Source organism: Chenopodium quinoa, unplaced genomic scaffold (assembly GCF_001683475.1).
Source record: "Chenopodium quinoa cultivar QQ74 unplaced genomic scaffold, ASM168347v1, whole genome shotgun sequence".
Taxonomy (NCBI): Eukaryota; Viridiplantae; Streptophyta; class Magnoliopsida; order Caryophyllales; family Amaranthaceae; genus Chenopodium; species Chenopodium quinoa.
Window position 1 is genome coordinate 1823924 of NW_018742484.1, and position 13738 is coordinate 1837661.

Genomic DNA, 13738 nt, shown 5'->3' on the forward strand with positions numbered 1-13738 from the left:
CCACCATATTTCAACCATCTAAATTATAACTTATTTTCTCTTAAATAAAAAGTCTCAAAATCTTATGTAGCTATTTTAAGTAAATAGAACACGAAATAAAAAGGAATACAATTATAATAAAGATAATATATATGATTAGGAATGATATATTATTATAGTTGTATTATACAAATATTTCAGAAATAAAAGATTTTTGCTAAAAAGGGAGGGGGGAGTTTTGAAGGGGAAAAACAGCACCAGGAAGTGACACATGTCATTCCTGGTGTTTATTTTAGTATTATGTTATTGATTATTTTTAAAAATAAAGCCAAACAATTTTGTAAAGATAAACTAAAATGAAATTGTAAAAAAAAAAAAAAGCTAAAGTGTAAAAAGAACATGTTTTAGGGTAATGAGTGACATGCAATTTTCTATATGATAGACTAAAGGTGTTTCCCTAACAAAAAAAAAAAGACTAAAGGTGTTCATTCGGATACTTGAGTCGGGTTTGATCGAGTCGGGTTTCATCTATTTCAAAATTAAGTCGGACTAAATTATTGTGTCCATATAAATTGAATTTTAAATCGAATTTTTTAAGTTAGATCGAATCGAGTCGATATTTTGACACCTCAATACTCCGTAATATGAAAATGAATTATTTAACGCAGCAAAAAGTTGAAAAAAAAAAAAAAAAAAAAAACAGAGATCACACAAGTCACAAAACACAAAAACGTTCACACAAACTTTATTGACTTGAGAAGCAAGGTACACAAAAATGGTGGGCCCAAAGTAGAAACCCATCATAATTAAAAAAAACCTAAAAAAAGAAACCCGTTTTAGAAACACCGTCAAGTACGGGCGGGTTATTTACCGATTACCATCATTAAGGTAACCTACAAACGTGTCAAAATCCTAGTCGTCTGTTACTCCTTATAATAACCAACTTAAATCTTTCTCTCTCCTCAAAAACACATAGTTGTTAGATTAGATTAGCTGAAAATAGGTATAGCCTCAGGAAATCAACAGCACAAAACCAAAACTAGACTTTTTTTTTTTTTTTCACTATAAAGAGATTCTCTCTCATTTGCTTACATTCACAAATCTAGAGAGAGAAAGTTGTGATTTTATTAGAGAGAGAAAGAGCGGCGAAGATAGATTTGCGGCAGCCTCTGATTCGCTTGGTGCAGGTCGGGAACTGGTTGAAATTAATGTTCCGCCGCCGTAGTAGCCGCCGCGTAATCAGCGGCGTGAGTTTAATTGTTTCTGCTTAGCCGGTGGTATTCCGGATCCCGCCTTGCATCAACTGAATCGGAGTCTGTGGTGAATTACTTACTCGTTTTTTTATCAGATCGGATGAGTTTTGTTTTCGTGGTTCATTTTGAGCTGGTTATTGATTCATTTCTTTGTTTTTTTGTATTGATTGATTGTTGGTTAATGTTGTTGGATTGATTTTGATAGCTTTTTGGTTGATTTGTTTGTTGATGTGAGTTATTGAGATTTGAATTTGTTTGGAAGAGTTTTGATTTGGGGAAATGTGATTTGGTGATTGAATTTGTTTTTGGTGGATTGGAGTAGGTTTGATTTGAATAGATTGGAAATTTAGTATGTTGAAATTTACTCATTTCGCGATATTGTGTAGTATGTTTTGTTGTAGAACTAGGTGACTAATCGATGATAGATTAATAATTAAGGTAGCTGAGCTTATTAAATGATTAGATAGACAATGAATTTAAAGTTTTATTGCTGTAGAATTGATATGAAATCGATTGTTATTGGTCTAACCTTGTTGAAGTATGGTTGACATCTCTTGTTCTGATTAATGAATTACATCTCCAATTGATGAAATTGATTGATATTGGTATAAATAAATCTCTTGTTTTGAAGATGGTTTGGATTTGTATTGGAGCTTGTCTCATTTTGTGGTTGATAGGGATATTGAAGTGTAAAGTAAAGGTCTTTTGTTTTGAATGTTGGGGTGAGGGGGTGTGAATCTTTTGGATGGTTCATTGTTGATTATATATTCTTCAGCTACTTTCGGGTTTACCTTGAATGGATTCTATTAGCTTTGAATGCTGGCTTGATAATTGATGTCTTGATGACAGCGTTAACTTTTTAGTAAGTGTCTTTGTAATTAGGATTTGACTGTTATTGCAACTACTGAAATTTTGTTGGTGCATCAAAGCACCATATGAAGTGGCTAAGAGCACAGGGGATTCTAGGAAGCTGTGTTGATAAGTTATTGCCTCATTCAGTTTGATTTACAGACTATATGTTGAGTGTTACAGATTATGGACTTGTTGAGTTTTATTGTTTAGGTGATGCACCACATGAAGTGGCTAGAAGCACATGTGGAAGTGGTAAGCTGTATTGATAAACTACCGATTCATTTTGACTGAACGGACTATGTTGAAGTGCATGAAGGTTTTACCATACATTAGAGATTAGACTGTAAAATTTGTATTGCTTGCATTTGCCAGCAGCATGGTCCTCAACACTCATTTGTTAGTTGTTACTAGCTCAATAATGACTAAAAACCAATTTGTTTAGATTTAAAGAGAAGATACTGTGAGGAATATTGTGCATTTATTATAAATGGTTCTCTGTATTGCACTATTGCTTTGAGTGTGATGAATATATGAATTTGCAGCATGTTGCATTTGGTAATAACTAATAAGGTTTAAAGGATATCATGCATTCTTTTGGGCTTCTGGGCCTGGAAGTAATAACAAGTGACCTTTTAAGTTTATGTACAATATACCCCTTGTAATGGTCAACATCATTGATGTTAGTCAGTCTGATATGTTAATTATGAATGGTCTGAAAGTGGTGATGTTTACCTTCATATTTGATCTTCACCCATTGGAAAGCTAGACTCCGGATTCAGGTACAAATTGCTGTTCTGATGGACTTTTCTGCAGCTTATGGCCTGATGCCTGAAGTGTTGCATGGAAGTAATTTGGAGCTATGCTTTGCAATTCATCTTTCTTTATGTTTTGGCTTCATATTCATAAAAATCACTCTAGTTAGATTTTTGTCCCTGGCACATGTTTATTGGTTATGGTTAATATTTGCTGTCAGCTACAGGAGCTACAGATATGTATGGCAGTAAGTGGTGATTGATTTGTTTGTTCTGCGCAGCCATGGTTTGTGGATCCTGCATTCATCATTTAATCAGAGTCTGTGGTGAACTTGCTTATTTTTATCAGACTGGATGACTAAATGTGTTTTTTTGGTGGTTATTTTTGAGCTAGTTCTTAATTCATTTCACTAGTTTTTTAATTAATTGATCAATAAATATTCTTGGATTGATTTTGATAGCATTTTAAGTAGATTTAATTGGTTTTATGAGTTATTGAGATTTGCATTCAGATTGCAGAAATTGAGATTTCGTAATTCAGTTTGTTTGTGGTGACGTTTTTTTCGGTTGGATAGGAGTAGCTTTGATTTGAATTAATTGGAGATTTGTTAATTGTAATTTGGTATGCTGTTGGAATTTGCGGTGTTAATGTTTATCTGTAGAACTAAGCACCTAAATAATGTTAAAGAATTAAGATAGTTGAGGTGCTTGAATATTTAGATAAACAATGAATTTGAAGTTCCATTAGCTGTAGTATCTAAATAACATCGATTGTTATTGGTGTTGTCCTTGTGGAACCATTGTTCTGACATCCATAGTTCCGTTGAATGATTGAATGAATCCCATTTTCAACTATAATTTGGATATATATTAGAGCTTATCTCCCTTTGTGGTTGATAGGGTTTTTGAAGTATGAAGTAAAGGTCTTTTGTTTTGAATGTTGGGTCGTTGAGGTGATGGGGATGTGAACTTTTTGGATGGTTCAGTGTTGATTCTTCAGCTAGTTTGGGTTTTCCTTGAATGGGTTTTAGTTGTTTTGATTGCTGGCTTGAATTATAATTGATGTCTTAAGGACAACGTTTACTATTTAGTGTCTTTGTAATTCAGGAATAGACTGACATTGTAACTACTGTATTTTTTGTTGTGCACCATATGAAGTGGCTAGGAGCTTATGGGAATTTAAGTAAGCTTTATTGATAAAAAATCACCTCATTCAGTTTTGATAAATTGGATATACAGACTATATATGTTGAGTTTTATAAATTATGGAATCATTGAGTTTTATACTTTTGGTGATGCACCACATTAAGTGGCTAGAAGCACATGATAATTAGTAAGCTGTATCAATAAACCATCGACTCATTGAGTTTTTTATAAGTTCAAATGATACCATACATTTGACTTTGAAATCTGTATTGTTAGCATATGCCTGCAGAACAGTCCCTAATAATTTTTTTTTTTTTTTTTTTTTTTTTTTTTTTTTTTTTTTTTTTGTTTTGTTATATGGTACTAAATGTTGGGCTTCTAAGAAAGAACACATTAAAAATATGGATGTTATGGAAATGCGCATGTTAAGGTGTATGTGTGGAAACACTCTAAGGGATAGAATCAGAAATGAGGTTATTCGCCAGAAAGTAGGTGTGGCAGGCATTGCAAATAAACTAAGGGAAAATCGCCTGTGTTGGTTTGGGCATGTAAGACGGAGACCCGAGGGTGCACCGGTGCGAAGTGTGGAAGAGTGGGACCATGGAGGGGTTAAACGAGGGAGAGGAAGACCGAAAATGACTTGGTTGGAAAAAGTTAGGAAGGATATGAAGTGTATGGTTTACATGAGGATGAAGCATTGGATCGTAAGGTATGGAGGAGGAAGATTTATGTTGACGACTACACGGAATAATCAAATTTGGTTCATGTTAGCTGACCCCACTTATGGGATTTAGGCTTTGATTGATTGATTTGTACTAAATGTTGGGTTGTGAAGCATTGTCACATGCATAAAGATGAATTTGGCGGAGATGCTTATGTTGCGATGGATGTGTGGTCGTACAAGAAAGGATTGGTTGAGCAATGAGATAATTAGGAAGAAAGTAGGGGTTACATCTATTGAATATAAGAAGCGGAAGAATCGCCTAAGGTGGTTTGATCAGGAGACCAAGTAAGACTCCATTAAGGAAATTTAGAGTGGCAGAGTGTTACATCTATTGATTATTTTGTTCTGCTCTTTTTCCTTTTCAGACGGTTTCTTATGATGGTTCATGCTAACTGACCTAAATCATTTTGGGACTAAGGCATTGTTGTTGTTTTTTATTAGCTTAAGAGTCAGAATGACTTGAAAGTAATTTATGTAGGTTTTGACTCTTTTGAGAGAAGTTATTGTGAGGAATATTGTGCATTTGTTAGATATTATTCTTAGTATTGCACTATTGCTTTGAGTGTGATGCATATGTTTACGTGATTTGCAGCATAACGCATTTGGTTGTTGAGCTTAATAAAGCTTAAAGGATATCTTGTAATCTTTTTCGACTAGTAAACTGTAATGTCCTGCGAATTCTGGGCCTTGAACATACCTGAGCATAAATATTTACCTTCAGATTATTAGCTATTTTCTGCCATCAAAGACAAGTGAGGGGCTGTTAAGTTATGTACTATATATCCCTTGCAACAGTCAGTGTCATTGTTATAGTTAGTGGGTAAGTCTGATATGTTAATTATAATTACTCTGATAATGGTGTTTGAGTAATTGCCCTCATCTTCTATCGTCACACATTTTAGAGCTTGACTTCGGATTCAGGTACAAATCGCTGCTCTGCTTAACTTTTTAATAGCTGATGCCTGAAGTGTTGCATGAATATGATTTGCTGTTATGTTCTGCAAGTAATCTCTCTTTATGTTTTGGCTCCATACTCATAAAGGTCACTCTAATTAGATTTTTGTCCACGGGTGCACATTTCGATTGGCTATGTTTAGATTTTTCTGTCAGCTACAGGAGCTACGTATGTACATGCCATGATATATGCTTCGTATTTAATATGGCATGTTCTGTAGGTGAGCTAATTTTTATTTTTTGTAAAAAAGATAACAGAGAGAGTTGGTTAAAGTTATCTTTCAGGACTGGCTTCCTATTGCCTTCAAAAGGACATTTGCTATATACTTTGTAGTTAAGTGGTTAACAGTTTGAAAAGAAGTTTCTGAAAATGGATTACCTGCAAACTTTTGGCTTCATCCCATGGATTCCGGTAATCTTGTCCAATTCAAGAATACAGTTGTCTTTTAAGTTTTTTGTTGTGGCTATATAACTAGTTTCATCCCTTCGATGATTACAGTATAAAAGATGGATGAATAATTATTCCTTGGGTTGCACCTCAGTAATGTTTGATATGGAAATCTGCATTGCTATACCTGTTAGTTGCTTCTGTGATCTGCGGACGTGCTTGTTGCCCCAAGTCAATGATATCTGCAGATTTTGAATTAATAAGTGGGGTTCAGTGTTTGCTGCGGTCTTGCCAGATTTTCAATTGAATCCATGGCCATCTGTTTGATTTTTAATCTTAACCAGCTTTTGCCTCTTATATGTTGAAGCTGTAATATACCGCTATTATAAAACTGTCCTTTTTAACCTGGTTTGCATTATCTTGTCCAAGAGCTCTTGTTCATTTTGTCCATAATTGTGGAGTTTACTTGTTACTATCTTTTTGGAACACACTCTCTACTCCTTACTTGTTATGTGTAACTAATAAGCTCATATCCATAGCCTCTGCTTTGGGTGGGACACATACCAATATTACCTTTTGCACTGGTGAATGGTGCTGCCTATTTTTTGACGTAGTGAATTTTCATGATTGATCTTCTGATGACGCTTATTCTTTGGAAAAATTGCCCACCTATCTGCATCTATCATCCTGATTCTTGAATTTCTATAACCACACCCCTTATTGGAAGTCTGTATATTTTACCCTATAAGCTTTTTAAAACTCTCACTCTCTCTTCTATGCAATTGAGAAGAAAACCGCTTCCATCGTAAACCTCATTTTTTCCTCTTCCCAGAGCCCAACTACCCTTGACTAGTTGGCTGCCTTATATTTAACAACGCACCATCAGTCCCTCACCTCTCTGCTCGCCCTGGTTATTGATTACGCACCATGTGAAAAAGGAAATGATTTAGGACTATTTCACTGGTATCTATGGCTGTAAACCCTGCGGGTGGCCTTTAATATCAAGTTTCATCCTAAACCTCCTCCCCCTTCTGAGCTACCAACAGTAAGGCAGTGACAAATTTTGGAGAGGTGGTTATTCTGAGTTTGACATCTTGTCTGATCTTTGAAAACAGTGAAGGCTGTGAGCTTTTGACTTAATATTACAGGGAGGAGGAGAGGTGGGTTTATTATTTAACTGTACTTGGTGACAACTTATTGATGGGTCAAGTATGACAGAGAGGAGAGGCAGGTTATTATTAACCTTTACTACTTGACAACTTATTGATTAATAAGTATAGATTATGGTTGATTAAGGATTTTTTTTTTTTTTTTTTTTTTGAAGAAGGTTAATTAAGGATATAATGATGAATAATATATGAATATCTACATAGAAAACTAATGGTTTTAGATGGAAATTGTTTGGGTGTGGATTTTATACCCTGATTAATATTTTGGTTATGTTGATGGATAATAAAATGTTTAGTTGATAAATTTTATGTCCTTTGATGTCAACTGCATTATTACTTTGGTCTTCCTTTTATATTTTTAAGCTATTTGTCTAAACATCGCTTTATGCATCTTTAGGCATTTAACATTTCAGTTTATTGCATTATTTCTCAGAGATATCACGAAACTAGATCTCTATCTTCAATTTTTATGTGGCTGGTGCTGGTTCTCAAAGGTCTAAAATTAAGACATGACGGTCAAGGAAGCCTAGTAGATGCTGTTGGTTGCCTTCTTAAGTCATCATCGATGTAACTTGTTCCACATCTCAGATGTTGAAAATAGCAGCTCCTGGATTCAACCATGTTGTTGGCAGAATAAATGGCTAGAGATGGCTATCGAGTGAGAAACTCCATAAGTTGTCCAAGATTTGCTTAAGATGATGCTTTAAAGTTGAAAACGGAACACCTTTGATCTGTTTCATTCAGATCATGCAGTGTTCTGAGAAACCCAAAAGACATCATGGAAAGTTTCAAAAAATTTGGACCATGGAGCTGCACCAACTAATGTTTCTATCATTACGTATATTGTGTGTGTCACCCAAAAGTTAACTCTAAACTTTGATTGGAAATTTACCTGATAGCCCTGCAGTATTTGAGCCTGTTTTTCTGAAAGAGGCCGATGTCCAGTGATGTGCGTCATGATTACAGATGGATCTATCTATTATGTGGTGAATGAAGGCCGGCAGGGGTGACCTGAGAACACATGTGCACCACAGGATAGCAACCTACCCAGAACCCTGAGCTAAACCACCCTTAAATAGGTGATCTGGTTTGGGAAGGTGCATATGCCTCAGCCATGTGGTCTCAGGTCGCTCCTGTGGGACTTCACCACCTGTTATAATACAAACTATTTTCATAATTTCATGATATTGTGCTGAATTGTTGGTAATTGTTACTAAGATTTCTGGATGTTGTTTTTATAGTGCAACCAGAATAGTACACGAGTACTCCAGTGTTGTACTACATGAAATGTTGTGGTACTACTGTACTAGCTTTGGGAGTTGTACAAGTCACCTCAGAGTTTCAGTTTGTACTACTAGTCTACTACTGATGATGTGGTACTAACGAACTCTAGAGAGTTGTATAAGATCTTCTAATTTGTACCACTGTTGGTTTTCTTGGCTTACAACTTCCCAGCTTTGAAGATTATGATTGTTCATCGATCCAACCGATCCCGGAATGTCGGTACCATTTACCACCCTAGAAAAACCATATACCTCCCAAATTTACGAAAATATCCTTCTAGTTTCACTCTCTCACTTACCTTCCTCTCCCTAACCACCCTCTTGCTATGTGGTATTCTACACATGATTAAGCATTCATTATCTCATACCCAAACCTCATCAAATTTAACCAACAAGCCAATGAGAAAAGTGCAATTGTTTGGGAAAAATAAAAGTCAATTGTGTGCTGTTTATACAGGGGATAAGTAATAAAGCCATATTTCTAAGATATTTCCTCCCACAGCCATAATAATGCAGCTTCTTCCCTTAATAAAGATTTTCATAGTCCATAAATTTAATTTTGTTGAGGTTATGCTATAGTATTAGTCTATTTTTTGGCATCATAAGTTCATAGCCGGATTACCCACAATAAACATTTTCATAGTCCGTAAATCTAATTCTTTAACTAGGGCTGTGTTTGTTTGATACATAAGCATTTGTTAAATTTTGTTGTAACGTACTCGTACAATGCTTTTATGTCTTTCTGCTAGGGTATCAATTAGCAGGGTGAGTTGGTTTTTACCATGCATGTATGATGCTATGCGTATTTCACAATTGCAGACTTGCAGTAGCTCTGAAGTCATCTCTGGTTATGATTAATTCATTAGCATTTTTTTTTTAAATAGTAAGAAAAATTCATTTAAAAAATTCATACCACATCTACAAAAGAAATTCGACTTAAACAAATACATAAGATATTGAATCAAATAAAAATTTCCTTTATAAAAACTACGATCGTCGAGTAGATCTTGCACTGTGCAACATCTCTCACTGATATCGCTGGTAAATACAGCCTTGATGGAGAAACAATCTAACGATCCTTTGTAGCCGTGAGAATGTTTTCCTTCTGATTCATCCGATTGTATTTGAAAGCTTGATAACCCTTGCGATTTCGCATAATTTTGCACCAACGAAATAATTTCATGACAATCCATTAGATCTAATACCATGGATTTAAACCTAAGAAAATTCTTCCCGAAAAGAGGAAATAAACCTTGCATTTCGAAGGAGGTCGAAAAACCCTTGTCTTTTTTCTTTCGAGGGAGAAAAATTCCTCCCAAAAGGAGGAAGCATTATTATAAACCTAAAAAAACTTTTAAAGAAATAAGGATTGGGGCTTTCCACCGGTTAAAACCAATAGAATCCCCTTAAAAAAACAACAATGGAGGCTAGGGTTTGATTAATACACCGTATATATCTTCTTTTGGCTATTGAATATGTATCAATTCAATGTTAATAGCTGATGGAGGTACAGGGATCAAAGAGTTACAATTTTTACTCTTGAGAGCATGCTTGGATTGAGGGAGATGTATTATTAGGGTAATAAAGTCAAACTAAGCAAAATGAAAGTGAATATAAGAAAGGAGGAGATAGTGATAGTGTGATTGTAAGGAAAATTATGTATTGATGGTGTAGTATGAGATGAATAAAGAGGAACTAATACCCTCATTTTGGAGGTAATAGTTACACTAAGGGAGAGCGGGTAACTATTACCCTCATTATCAAGATAATAATTCCTCCATCTCTCTCTTTTCCTCATGACACAACTATCTTTCTCATTTATAAACACCTTGTCTCCTACAACAACACTGCTAATTACTTATGTTTTTTCAAGTTTGACTTTTATTACCCCTTAAAATATTACCTCCAATCCAAGCATGTCTTGAATGTAAAAAAAAAAAAAAGAGAGAGAAATAACCTATTTACCTGTGGTGTGATATGATATGCATGCAAATCTTGAGCCTTCGTTTCAGAGATTTGTACCAACTGGCTCAGCTATCAACAAATAACTGAAATTTATATCAGCATGAGAAAATTTTAGTCATTTGATGAATTGCTGAGCAGTTAGTCCGCATCCCTGATCTTAAAATCGCGGTATATTCATTAAGAAAATTTTCAGAAGGTAGATGTTTTGCTGCTGTTTGCAGGATTTCTGATGTTTCTAAATGATAAGTAGTTCTTTGCATTTGTAGCAGCCAGATGTTAGGCTTATTGGAATGTAACCACAACAGATTGATACACCCAAAACCCAACTCAATTATTAAAATAATATACTCTATACAGTATAGGATTTTCTAGAAATGAATCAGAAGTGATATATAGTTTTTTCTAGATTTTCTTACATGTACTTTTCTAAATGTATTGTACTATACCAAGATTCGGTTCACTTTAACTTTAAGAATTTTTTTTTTTTTTTTTTTTTTACTATACATTAAGTTTTAAGGGGTGTGTTTTTTTTCACTTGATCTATTGTAAAAAGTTTTATGTGTGTCATGTCTTTTGAAGGAAAAAAATCTTTCTAAAAGAAGAAAAATCCTTTCTTTCAAGGAATTATAAACCTAAATCAAACAAAAATAAATTGAAAAAGCACTGAAAATAAATAAATAAATTAGGGCTTTACACCGTTAAAAATTGATGGAATTCCCTCCAAAATTCAATAATAGAAGCTATGGTTTTACTGTTTTAGAAAGAGAAGTGGGGAGAGAGGAGAGAGGAGAGAGGAGAGAGGCCGTTTGCGGAAGTATTAAGACTATTAACACTATTATAGCTAATATTGGTAAATTATTATTATATCAGGAGGAAAACTTTAACAAACTGAACAATCTCCCTAACTCTCTCAAATAAGACTTTTATTTGATTGGGATGAAAAAAATACATACTCATAGTATTATATCCTTGTGAACCGTACGTGAGCCTTTATTTCAGGAATGTGCACCAATTGCGTCTGCAATTCACCAAATCACTTATAATGTTTAATATCTCTACTAAGACAGAACCCAAATCATATGATGAATTGCAGAACATTTGGTGCATTTTCCTGTTCTCAAATAATTTGTTGGAATATTTCCTTAGCTTTAACCATTGAAGACGATTTAAGACCTTAAACTTTATGTGTATATTGGTGTTTAATAGATGATGAATACTTGTATGTTACAAGAAGTTGATTACTGTGTATATATAGTAGCCAAATGTTTGGCTTTATAATATGATATGTAATCATAAAGGATTGCACCTATTTAAATAAATCATGTACATATATATGGAAATGTTAGATCTCATGAACCGGTGGAAATGTGAAATGAATCATCTATAAATTGAAAGATATTTTTCACTTTTGGGAAAATTGTTGTCCATACTTTGCTAATCAAATAATAGAAAATGTGAAAAAAAAAATTTCATTAGAAAATGTTTTCCGTCAAAATAAATAGAGCCCTAACTTCTTATGTATGTTCAAAAACATCTTTCTCGTTCCATACTATTTTACATTCATGTATAGCAAGTTAGCAACAAATAAATTAAAAGGTACTCCCTATGTTCCTTAATTTTTGCCCCATTGTAAACACCAAAAATTTGACTATGAATTCTCGTTAATTTATAAGTGATAATATATTAATGTGTGGCCTTGTTAGAACCGTCTCATTATATAGCTTATTAATATCAAAATTTTATAATTTTTGCGCATATAAAAATGGAGATATATAGGTTTGAAGACGCGTCATGAAGATAAGGAAAAGTCAAATTAAGACAAAAAATAAGCGACAGAGTAATGATTTACGAAGACAATATTTTTATTTTTATTTTTTTGAAAGAAGGAAGACAATATCTTTGGAAGAGCACTAAATAATTTGGGTTACAACCAACCGTACATTTGCTTCATCGGGGATGCCAATTAGCTTGTGCTAGGGGGCAACCAGAAAGTGTGAAAATTAAGTCTTTGTTTGGTTTAATATTAGTAAAGAAAAGAAAGGGGAAGGAAGGAAAGGGAAAAGAAAGGAAGTAAAGGAAAAGAAAGAAAAGGAAGGAAAGAGAGGATAAAACTAATTTTAAGTTTGATAGATTTAATTTCTTTCTTTTCTCCTAAATTTATCCAATTTTAGAAAGAAAGGAAAGGGAAGATTTTGTGAAGGGAGCTTTCCTTCCATTTCCCATCAATTCTTATTGAATCCCATTTAATTTTTAGAAACAAACATAGGAATCCATCCCAACTAAAAAGGACCTTAAGGTTCAATTTGGTATTATTGTTTTATTATACTTCCTCCTTTTTTTATTAGATATGATGCATCACTTTCTATGTATGGAAGTTTTAATTTAGATGCATTGTTTTCCATTTTAGTCAATAAAATCTCTCTATCTCTCTCATGTCATGTGGATCCTCTTTACTTTTTGTCTCTCTATCTCTCTATACTCTAAAAATTGCCTAGGAGTCCATAATTTAAAAGTGATGTATCTAATAAAAAACGGAGGAAGTTTGTGTAATAAAGCTCAATATATGTTAATTTGCCTTTAAAAATAATCAATTTTGCCATTATAGTACTCAATAGTATTTAAACAATATCATTAATAAGTGATCGGATATTGGATATCCGAACTATTATGATCCCAAAGTTTTTGGATATCCGAAAATTTCGGATCGGATTCGGATATCAAATATTGGAATTTTCGAATACGGATATCCGATCCGAAATCCAATTCTGAATTGGATATTTTCTGATCGGATATCCAATCCCTGCTCACCCCTAGTTACACGGATTATAAAACTTAAAACATCAATGAGTAATTGTGTTAAATTTCAGTATTAGTTAAGACGTATTTCAATAATGTTAAAATGACCAACTCAACCAAAAGTTTAAATTTATGGTTGAAACTCATGATCAATTAATATACTTCATCCTTTTTTTTTATAATTTTTTTTTATTATTTTCATCACTTGCAAATGCGCGGATTTTTCGAGAATTAATTTGATATAATATAATAGTATGAGTGGATGAATAATATATTGTAGTTAAAGTAATGTAAGGACCATGAAAGTGAAAGTATGTGAGAGAGACTAGTGGATCATGAGAGAGAGAAATGATAAATTATTTGAGTGGGGTTGTTTAAAGTAAGAAAGAGAAATAATAAAATATAGTATGAAGTTACTATATATAGAAGTAATGTAAATAAAAAAAAAACATCCATAAAAGGAAAGTGATGCAAATA

General features: G+C 33.6%; 1 long non-coding RNA gene across 1 annotated transcript; it reads left to right on the plus strand.

Moving 5' to 3' along the window:
- The first annotated feature begins 316 nt into the window (after positions 1-316).
- On the plus strand, positions 317-8641 carry LOC110719356. Its single transcript, XR_002511081.1, has 2 exons — positions 317-1299; positions 7651-8641. It is a non-coding gene; the product is annotated as an uncharacterized LOC110719356 (long non-coding RNA).
- The last annotated feature ends 5097 nt before the right edge of the window (positions 8642-13738 follow it).